The sequence below is a fragment of the Salmo trutta genome, chromosome 33, assembly GCF_901001165.1.
Source record: "Salmo trutta chromosome 33, fSalTru1.1, whole genome shotgun sequence".
Taxonomy (NCBI): Eukaryota; Metazoa; Chordata; class Actinopteri; order Salmoniformes; family Salmonidae; genus Salmo; species Salmo trutta.
In genome coordinates this window covers 42658359-42670351 of record NC_042989.1, presented here as the reverse complement: position 1 = coordinate 42670351, position 11993 = coordinate 42658359, and positions in this window count along the sequence as shown.

Genomic DNA, 11993 nt, shown 5'->3' with positions numbered 1-11993 from the left:
CTCACTTTTTATAGCTACTGTTTACAGGCCTCCTGGGCCATATGCAGTGTTCCTCACTGAGTTCCCTGAATTCCTATCGGATCTTGTAGTCATAGCAGATAATATTCTAATTTTTGGTGACTTTAACATTCACATGGAAAAGTCCACAGACCCACTCCAAAAGGCTTTCGGAGCCATCATGGACTCAGTGGGTTTTGTCCAACATGTCTCCGGACCTACTCACTGCCACAGTCATACTCTGGACCTAGTTTTGTCCCATGGAATAAATGTTGTGGATCTTAATGTTTTTCCTCATAATCCTGGATTATCGGACCACCATTTTATTGCGTTTACAATTGCAACAAATAATCTGCTCAGACTCCAACCAAGGAGCATTAAAAGTCGTGCTATAAATTCTCAGACAACCCAAAGATTCCTTGATGCCCTTCCAGACTCCCTCTGCCTACCCAAGGACGTCAGAGGACAAAAATCAGTTAACCACCTAACCGAGGAACTCAATTTAACCTTGCGCAATACCCTAGATGCAGTTGCACCCCTAAAAATTAAAAACATCTGTCATAAGAAACTAGCTCCCTGGTATACAGAAACTACACGAGCTCTGAAGCAAGCTTCCAGAAAATTGGAACGGAAATGGCGCCACACCAAACTGGAAGTCTTCCGACTAGCTTGGAAAGACAGTACCGTGCAGTATCGAAGAGCCCTCACTGCTGCTCGATCATCCTATTTTTCCAACTTAATTGAGGAAAATAAGAACAATCCGAAATTTCTTTTTGATACTGTCGCAAAGCTAACTAAAAAGCAGCATTCGCAAATGGAGAATGGCTTTCACTTCAGCAGTAATACATTTATGAACTTCTTTGAGGAAAAGATCATGATCATTAGAAAGCAAATTACGGACTCCTCTTTAAATCTGGGTATTCCTCCAAAGCTCCATTGTCCTGAGTCTGCACAACTCTGCCAGGACCTTGGCTCAAGGGAGATACTAAAGTGTTTTAGTACTATATCTCTTGACACAATGATGAAAATAATCATGGCCTCCAAACCCTCAAGCTGCATACTGGACCCTATTCCAACTAAATTACTGAAAGAGCTGCTTCCTGTGCTTGGCCCTCCTATGTTGAACATAATAAACGGCTCTCTATCCACCGGATGTGTACCAAGCTCACTAAAAGTGGCAGTAATAAAGCCTCTCTTGAAAAAGCCGAATCTTGACCCAGAAATTATAAAAAACTATCGGCCTATATTGAATCTTCCATTCCTCTCAAAAATTTTAGAAAAAGCTGTTGCACAGCAACTCACTGCCTTCCTGAAGACAAACAATGTATACGAAACGCTTCAGTCTGGTTTTAGACCCCATCATAGCACTGAGACTGCACTTGTGAAGGTGGTAAATGACCTTTTAATGACGTCAGACCGAGGCTCTGCATCTGTCCTCGTGCTCCTAGATCTTAGTGCCGCTTTTGATACCATCGATCACCACATTCTTTTGGAGAGATTGGAAACCCAAATTGGTCTACATGGACAAGTTCTGGCCTGGTTTAGATCTTATCTGTCGGAAAGATATCAGTTTGTCTCTGTGAATGGTTTGTCCTCTGACAAATCAATTGTAAATTTCGGTGTTCCTCAAGGTTCCGTTTTAGGACCACTATTGTTTTCACTATATATTTGACCTCTTGGGGATGTCATTCGAAAACATAATGTTACATTTCACTGCTATGCGGATGACACACAGCTGTACATTTCAATGAAACATGGTGAAGCTCCAAAATTGCCCTCGCTAGAAGCCTGTGTTTCAGACATTAGGAAGTGGATGGCTGCAAACTTTCTACTTTTAAACTCGGACAAAACAGAGATGCTTGTTCTAGGTCCCAAGAAACAAAGAGATCTTCTGTTCAATCTGACAATTAATCTGGATGGTTGTACAGTCGTCTCACATAAAACTGTGAAGGACCTCGGTGTTACTCTGGACCCTGATCTCTCTTTTGAAGAACATATCAAGACTGTTTCAAGGACAGCTTTTTTCCATCTACGTAACATTGCAAAAATCAGAAACTTTCTGTCCAAAAATGACGCAGAAAAATTAATCAATGCTTTTGTTACTTCTAGGCTGGACTACTGCAATGCTCTACTTTCCGGCTACCCGGATAAAGCACTAAACAAACTTCAGTTAGTGCTAAATACGGCTGCTAGAATCCTGACTAGAACCAAAAAATTTGATCATATTACTCCAGTGCTAGCCTCCCTACACTGGCTTCCTGTTAAGGCAAGGGCTGAATTCAAGGTTTTACTGCTAACCTACAAAGCATTACATGGGCTTGCTCCTACCTATCTTTCCAATTTGGTCCTGCCGTACATACCTACACGTACGCTACGGTCACAAGACGCAGGCCTCCTAATTGTCCCTAGAATTTCTAAGCAAACGGCTGGAGGTAGGGCTTTCTCCTATAGAGCTCCATTTTTATGGAATAGTCTGCCTACCCATGTGAGAGACGCAGACTCAGTCTCAACCTTTAAGTCTTTACTGAAGACTTATCTCTTCAGTAGGTCCTATGATTAAGTGTAGTCTGGCCCAGGAGTGTGAAGGTGAACGGAAAGGCTGGAGCAACGAACCGCTCTTGCTGTCTCTGCCTTGCCGGTTCCCCTCTTTCCACTGGGATTCTCTGCCTCTAACCCTATTACAGGGGCTGAGTCACTGACTTACTGGTGTTCTTCCATGCCGTCCATGGGAGGGGTGCGTCACTTGAGTGGGTTGAGTCACTGACGTGGTCTTCCTGTCTGGGTTGGCGCCCCCCCCTTGGGTTGTGCCATGGCGGAGATTTTTGTGGGCTATACTCGGCCTTGTCTTCGGACGGTAAGTTGGTGGTTGTAGACATCCCTCTAGTGGTGTGGGGGCTGTGCTTTGGCAAAGTGGGTGGGGTTATATCCTGCCTGTTTGGCCGTGTCCGGGGGTATCATCGGATGGGGCCACAGTGTCTTCTGATCCCTCCTGTCTCAGCCTCCAGTATTTATGCTGCAGTAGTTTATGTGCCGGGGGGCTAGGGTCAGTCTGTTTCATCTGGAGTATTCTCTTGTCTTATCCGGTGTCCTGTGTGAATTTAAATATGCTCTCTCTAATTCTCTCTTTCTCTCTTTCTTTCTTTCTCTCGGAGGACCTGAGCCCTAGGACCATGCCTCGGGACTACCTGGCATGATGACTCCTTGCTGTCCCCAGTCCACCTGGCCATGCTGCTGCTCCAGTTTCAACTGTTCTGCCTGCGGCTACGGAACCCTGACCTGTTCACCGGACGTGCTTGTTGCACCCTCGACAACTACAATGATTATTATTATTTGACCATGCTGGTCATTTATGAACATTTTAACATCTTGACCATGTTCTGTTATAATATCCACCCGGCACAGCCAGAAGAGGACTGGCCACCCCTCATAGCCTGGTTCCTCTCTAGGTTTCTTCCTAGGTTTTTGGCCTTTCTAGGGAGTTTTTCCTAGGGAGTTTTTCCTAGCCACCGTGCCTCTTTCACATGCATTGCTTGCTGTTTGGGGTTTTAGGCTGGGTTTCTGTACAGCACTTTGAGATTTCAGCTGATATACGAAGGGCTATATAAATAAATTTGATTTGATTTGATTTACACAGAACAATCTCCCACAAACTCCAAACACAAACACATACCTAATTATAGGACTCTCAATCAGAGGCAACAAGAAAACACCTGCCTCCAATTGAGAGTCCAACACCCAATACCTAAACATAGAAATACTAAACTAGAAAGAACATAGAAATACAAAAACATAGAACATAACCCAAAACCCGGAAATAATAAATCAAACACCCTTCTAAACAAACCACCACCCCGAACCACATAAAACAAATACCCTCTGCCACGTCCTGACCAAACTACAATAACAAATCACCCCTATTACTGGTCAGGACGTGACAGTACCCCCCCCCCAAAGGTGCAGACCCCGGCACTCGTGCAACACCCCCCCCTCCCCAACCCACCTAATACTGGAGGTGGCTCGGGTTCCGGTCTACAACCCCCACCCAACCTGTCCACCCCTGCATAATGCTCAGGGCTGTATAACGTCTCTGGGGACTCCGGACTGTAGGCCGACTCACTCGGTTCCGGACTGTACATTGTTGCCGGATACTTTGGACTGGACACTGTTGCCGGATACTCTGGACTGGACACTGTTGCCGGATACTCTGGACTGGACACTGTTGCCGGATACTCTGGACTGGACACTGTTGCCGGATACTCTGGACTGGACACTGTTGCTGGATACTCTGGACTGGACACCGTTGCCGGATACTCTGGACTGGACACCATTGCCGGATACTCTGGACTGGACACTGTTGCCGGATACTCTGGACTGAGTACTGTCATCGGACGCTCGGGACTGGACTGACACACTGGAAGCCTGATGCGTGGTGCTGGTAGTGGAGGTATCGGGGCGTGGAGGCGCACTGGCGGTCTCGATCGCACCTCCTGCACAACCCGTCCTGGCTGGATGGAACTAGTAGCCCTGTACGAGCGGAGTGCTAGTACAGGGCGACCTGGGCTGTGCAGGGGCCTGATGGTTGCCGTGCATAGAGTGGGCGTAGGGTAGCCTGGACCTAGGAGGCGCACCGGTGACCAGATGCGCTGCGCAGGCATCCTCCTACCAGGCTGGATGCCCACTCTAGCACGGCACTTGCGAGGGGCTGGGATCACTCGCACCGGACTGTGCGTGTGTATGGGCGAGATTGTGAGCACTTCTGCATACCTCGGCACTCTCCACTCCAAATGCTTCCCATAAAAAGCACGGGGAGCTGGATTAGATCTACTGTCTGGCCCAGCCAAGCTACCCGTGTGCCCCCCCAAAAAATTATTAGGGGTGCCTCTCCGGCTTAAACGCCAGTCGTGATCCCCTGTAGTGTTCCCGGTCTTTGCTCCACTTCCTCCATGGGCCCTCTCCGCCAATAATCTCCTCCCACGTTCACTTTTCCAGATAGTCCATATTATTCTGCCGTTGCTCCTTAGCCCGCTGCTTGGTCCTTGGTTGGTGGGAGATTCTGTCACAATCTTCTTCGTCAGAAGATAAAGAGAAACAATTTTCAGACCAATACGCAGCGAGATCATATTTACTCATCTTCTTAATTAAGGAAAAGAAGGGAAACCAAAATAAACACGTACACAAAACACAATGACGAATAACAGTCTGGTACAAGGCTATACACAGAACAATCTCCCACAAACTCCAAACACAAACACATACCTAATTATAGGACTCTCAATCAGAGGCATCTAGAAAAAACCTGCCTCCAATTAAGAGTCCAACACCCAATACCTAAACATAGAAATACTAAATTAGAAAGAATATAGAAATACATAAACATAGAACATAACCCAAAACCCGGAAATAATAAATCAAACACCCTTCTAAACAAACCACCACCCTGAACCACATAAAACAAATACCCTCTGCCACGTCCTGACCAAACTACAATAACAAATAACCCTTATACTGGTCAGGACGTAACACCCAGGTGTCTTTTATTCAGGTAACGTGCTGAGATTAGAAGCACACTCTTAAAGGGAGTGCTCCTAATATCAGTTTTTTACCTGTAAAATGGACACCTGTCCACAGAAGCAATCAATCAGATTCCAAACTCTCCACCATGGCTAAGACCAAAGAGCTCTCCAAGGATGTCAGGGACAAGATTGTAGACCTACACAAGGCTGGAATGGGCTACAAGACCATCGCCAAGCAGCTTGGTGAGAAGGTGACAACATTTGGTGCGATTATTCGCAAATGGAAGAAACACAAAATAACTGTCAATATCCCTCGGCCTGGGGCTCCATGCAAGATCTCACCTCGTGGAGTTGCAATGATCATGAGACCGGTGAGGAATCAAACCAGAACTACACGGGAGGATCTTGTCAATGATCTCAAGGCAGCTGGGACCATAGTCACCAAGAAAACAATTGGTAACACACTACGCCGTGAAGGACTGAAATCCTGCAGTGCCCGCAAGGTCCCCCTGCTCAAGAATACATATACAGGCCCGTCTGAAGTCTACCAATGAACATCTGAATGACTCAGAGGACAACTGGTGAAAGTGTTGTGGTCAGATGAGACCAAAATAGAGCTCTTTGACATCAACTCAACTCGCCGTGTTTGGAGGAGGAGGAATGCTGCCTATGACCCCAAGAACACCATCTCCACCGTCAAACATGGAGGTGGAAACATTATGCTTTCGGGGTGTTTTTCTGCTAAGGGGACAGGACAACTTCACCGCATCAAAGGGACGATGGACGGGGCCATGTACCGTCAAATCTTGGGTGAAAATCTCCTTCCCTCAGCCAGGACATTGAAAATGGGTCGTGGATGGGTATTCCAGCATGACAATGACCCAAAACACACGGCCAAGGCAATAAAGGAGTGGCTCAAGAAGCAATACATTAAGGTCCTGGAGTGGCCTAGCCAGTCTCCAGACCTTAATCCCAGAGAAAATCTGTGGAGGGAGCTGAAGATTCGAGTTGCCAAACGTCAGCCTCGAAACCTTAATGACTTGGAGAAGATCTGCAAAGAGGAGTGGGACAAAATCCTTCCTGAGATGTGTGCAAACCTGGTGGCCAACTACAAGAAACGTCTGACCTCTGTGATTGCCAACGAGGGTTTTGCCACCAAGTACTAAGTCATGTTTTGCAGAGGGGTCAAATACTTATTTCCCTCATTAAAATGCAAATCATTTTATAACATTTTTGACATGCATTTTTCTGGATATTTTTGTTGTTATTCTGTCTCTCACTGTTCAAATAAACATACCATTAAAATTATAGACTGATCCTTTCTTTGTAAGTGGGCAAACGTACAAAATCAGCAGGGGTTCAAATACTTTTTTCCCCCACTGTAAGTTATTAAACATGTACTTTGTTTCTTTTTTCTTTTCAAGTCAATATGTTTTTAGGTTTCGTGGAACATGAGGGTGTTTCATTGTTCCAGAGGGAATGATGTATATTAACTGATTTGAGAATGTGTTAGTATGTTTATAACTGTAGAAAATGCATTCGGAGTGTAGTGTGTTATGGGTTAGATGTAATGATAGAGGAGTATCATTCCCAAAGACTCTATATTTTTACAGGAGAAAGCTCATAGAAGAGGGAGAGCAGCTAACTGTACACAATATGGGGATTTAGTTTAACATTACACATACCTAGATCATGGTGAGAGTAGAAGAGATAGTGGTGGCATTTCAGACACTATGGTAAACTTTCAGGACACCTATGACTCAGAGTTTTGTTAGGTTGGATATTATTCCCAACTCATTTAGTTTTTCTCCAATTTCTAACAGCCGGTGAACATTTGACAGATTACATGCAGGAGGTACTCTTACGGCAGGCGCTGTAGGGACACTAACTGAAGGAGCTATATTGATATCATGGAATTGGACTACTGCGCAAAGGAGGGGTATTGTGAGACTATAGTCATGGGAAATGTTGGGGAAGTAGAAATGGCTACTTTAGTAGCATTGTTGGTATATCAGTTTATGATGACTCATGCCACATGGATTGGTTATTGGTAACTGAGGGACCGATGGGGGGATAGGGGATGCAGTTATTCAAATGTCACAAATTATGTTGTCAGGAAATGACCCATGTGTTGCAGTGTGTATATCCTCAGGTGAAAGCAGAGATATAACCAAGGGCACGGGCTGAATTCTGGAGATTGAGTGTACATCAAGAGACACCAGGCGAGAGTGTTGGGACAGCATTATTTTGGGACACACACTACTCCGTACAGTACCTGTAGGGGTAAAGATCGTCTTGTCTCTCCTTGGGGGGTGCGTAGTTCTCACGTGAAGTGAGGTCCAACTGCATAATGGGTGAGTGAAGACACTGTGACAGCGGAAGCGGAGCGAGAGAGAGAAAGAGACTAGATTCCACTAAGACATACAGATGGGTGGGGTCTGGGAGATACTATAAACATCATAGTTGGTTTGGGGTTAGCTGTTTATTGGTTAATGCATCATATGATAGAGGATAGAGGGGTAATTGTACTCTGAACAAAATGTTGAAGGCATTGATGTGAAAGCAGTGCTGAGTTACCTTAAGAGGATGTTACGTGGATTAGGGATACGCACTTGCATATCAGGTGACGTGCCTATCAGATGAAATGTAGGAGATGGGGAACAAAGTGAAAATGACATGACTTGGGAACACCTCTTGGAAACTGGGGCCTAAAGGGGAAGACTGGGCGAAAGCATGAGGAAGCTTTTTAGAGCTTTCATTTTTTGTGGAACCCATCGGGAAAGTATCCTGGAGGCATAGAGTCAGGTGAAGAGAGAGTGGGAATTGTCATGGTCTCAGACTTTGGTTGACATGCATATATAATTATGCATAGCTTATCACATTGTTAACCTCTACGGGCTAGGGGGCAGTATTGAGAATTTTGGAAAAAATATCTGCCTCCTACACCAACTCAGAAGCTAGAATATGCATATTATTGTTCAGGTTTGGATAGAAAACACCCTAAAGTTTCTAAAACTGTTTGAATGGTGTCTGTGAGTATAACAGAACTCCTATGGCAGGCAAAAACCTGAGAAGGTTTCATGCAGGAAGTACCCTGTCTGACAAGGTGTTGTTGTTCTTGCTTCTGTTTATTGAAGAGTCAGGATCTTAGCTGTAACGTGACAATTCCTAGGGCTCCAATAGGCTCTCAGAACCCGGGAAAAACCTGAACAATGACGAGGCAGCCTCAGGCTGAAACACAGAATCCCCTTTTCCAAGTGTCCCATCAGAGGACAATGGAATTAGGCGCGTGCGCGATTCGATCCCGTGCAGTATTTTCCTTCGGCTGTTTAGCTAATTGCAGATTCCCGGTCAGAATATTATCGCTTTTTTACGAGAATAATGGCATAAAAATTGATTTTAAACAGCGGTTGACATGCTTCGAAGTACGGTAATGGAATATTTAGAAATGTTTTGTCACGTTCTGCGCCATGCGCACTACCGTGATTTACCATTCTGATAGTGTCTAGAACGCACGAACAAAACGCCGCTGTTTGGATATAACGATGGATTATTTGGGACCAAACCTACATTTGTTATTGAAGTAGAAGTCCTGGGAGTGCATTCTGACGAAGAACAGGAAAGGTAAGACCATTTTTCTTATAGGAAATGTGATTTTGGTGAAGGCTAAACTGGGTGGGTGTCTAAATAGCTAGCCCGTGATGGCTGGGCTATGTACTTAGAATATTGCAAAATGTGCTTCATCCGAAAAGCTATTTTAAAATCGGACATATCGAGTGCATAGAGGAGTAATGTATCTACAATTCTTAAAATAATTGTTATGCTTTTTGTGAACGTTTATCGTGAGTAATTTAGTAAATCGTTAGTAAATTCCCCGGAAGTTTGCGGGGGGTATGCTTTTTCTGAACGTCACATGCTAATGTAAAAAGCTGGTTTTTGATATAAATATGAACTTGATTGAACGGACATGCATGTATTGTATAACATAATGTCCTAGGTGTGTCATCTGATGAAGATCATAAAAGGTTAGTGCTGCATTTAGCTGTGGTTTGGGTTTTTGTGACATTATATGCTAGCTTGAAAAATGGGTGTCTGATTATTTCTGGCTGGGCACTCTCCTGACATAATCTAATGTTTTGCTTTCGTTGTAAAGCCTTTTTGAAATCGGACAGTGTGGTTAGATTAACGAGAGTCTTGTCTTTAAATAGCTGTAAAATAGTCATATGTTTGAGAAATTGAAGTAATAGTATTTCAAACGTTTTAAAAATCGCGCCACAGGATTCAACTGGCTGTTACGTAGGTGGGACGAATTCATCCCGCCGGTCCCATAGAGGTTAATACTGTTATGTTTTGTGTGTCTTTGTGTTGCTTTCCAAGTCTTATGCTATCACTCTCTTAGGAACCAGAAGGGGGAAGTAGAGAAACTAAAATCCATCTGACATAGAATGAGACAGCAGATTCAGCTGGAATGGCATTTTGTTGTGTGATGATAGATGGAAATATAAATGTGTGATCATAGTACAGAGGCCATAAGTCTCTGAATTTGTAAACCTCGCGGTGAATGTTTGTTCCATTTGTTAGTTTGTTTAATTCATGTTTTATTATCATTGTTTATCCATTTATTATTAATTTCCAAGTTTATATAAATTGAACATTAGGATGCTATTGTTCAAGAGAAGGGACTGTTGGATTCAACATTTTGAACATTGAGATATTAAAGACATGATAGATCAGACGCATAGTATATTAATCCTCTTCCAACGGTGTATCCCAAGCGTCCCACCTAGCCCAGAGAGGTTAAGGAGTGAGATCTGTAGAAAGACAGAGTAGCTGTGGAATGTGCTGGGTGGACGGAAGGGAGTCACAGGATTGCTATAGGGGAGCGGATGGACATCTGTGGATTAGGTGAAGGCGGGGTTGAGGTCAGGAGGTCAGGTCAGATCCCCTGAAGGGAGTAATAAATGTTTACTACCCTTTTCCTGTGGAACCATAACATGTAAGGATTGGAGAGAAGGAACAGTGTCTTATGGGGGATATATATATATCTGTGATGGGAGAAATGTTGGGTTGTCTGAATTGCAGCTGTACAGAACCTTTGGGAAGAATTACATTTGGTTAAAGCTTCTCTAGTGTCCGTGAGTTATTTACTTTTTAGGGTCCAAACGTTTTAGGGTCCATACACAGATCAGCTACATACTGTAGCTAGCTACACATCCATAGACATACAAATATTTGTACCCTCCACAACACAATAAGCAAGTAAATAGTTAGCTAGCTATGTTACTTCAGCTGCATTGCACGGCAAGGCAAGCTTTCACAATTGTACATTCAATTTGAAGTAAATGCTTTAGCTAGCTAGATTCTTTACATCCATTGTTTCCCAAGACAACAGCCTGGTTTGCTGGTTTTCTCAGGAGTCCCTAAAACATTAAACAACACAAATTACAATGTCATACTCACGTCATAACTCCAGCTAGCTAGCTGGCTAAAGTTAGCTAGTCAGCTAACTTGCTAAATAATGATTTTTGTAAATTAACCTTGTGACAAAAAAATATGCACAATAATTTGTCTCTACATTAACTAACATATTCCTCTCAATTGTACATTTGTTGCTTGAGTCGTTATGATGTTATAACTACTTACATTTGCTTCCCCCGTAATATTTTGTCAGCCATCCTTGCTGAAGAAAGTCACCAGGGACGGGTGGCTCACTTGGTCATATAAAAACCTTGGGACCCAAATGCATAATGAGTGCTTTAACTCCCCCTTGTGGTGGTCTGGAGCAATGAAGCCGTGACGCTGGGTACCTCTAAGTCCCGGTGTGTAAACTCACAACTTTTAAAGGAGAAACCACTGTACACAACCTACTCCACATTTAAAAAGTGTAAGAAAGTTCTAGATAAAAAAAATTTAAACACAAAGAAAAAACCTTAAATGTCATAATTGGATAAGTCTCCACTCCCGTGAGTTAAGTCTCCACCCCCATGAGTTAAGTCTCCACCCTCTGAGTGAAGGCTCCACCCTCTGAGTTAAGTCTCCATCCCCATAAGTTAATACATAGTGGAAGCAATTTGTAATAAGATTCTACCAACTTTGCTCTTCGGGCAACATGTACATGTATATTCATAGTTTTTGTCAAAATTGCTTAAGCAGTTTACATTTGATTGGGAATCATTGATGGACAGCAATATTTATACCATCGGATTTTCAAGCAAATTTAAGTCAGTAGTGAGACTAGATCACTCAGAAACACCCAACATCTCTTGAAAAGCCATTCTGCTTTCTTTAGCATAAACATTTGTGTAATTGTCTAGCTGAAAAATGTAACTCTAAGGTCTTCAGAAGACTGAGGCGAGTTTTCCTTTAACTTTTTACCTGGGCTTTTCTCCATTAATGTTTCTTTTGATCTTGACAAAGTCCCCAGTTCCTGCCGATGACAAGCAAATCAAATCAAATCAAATCAAATTTATTTATATAGCCCTT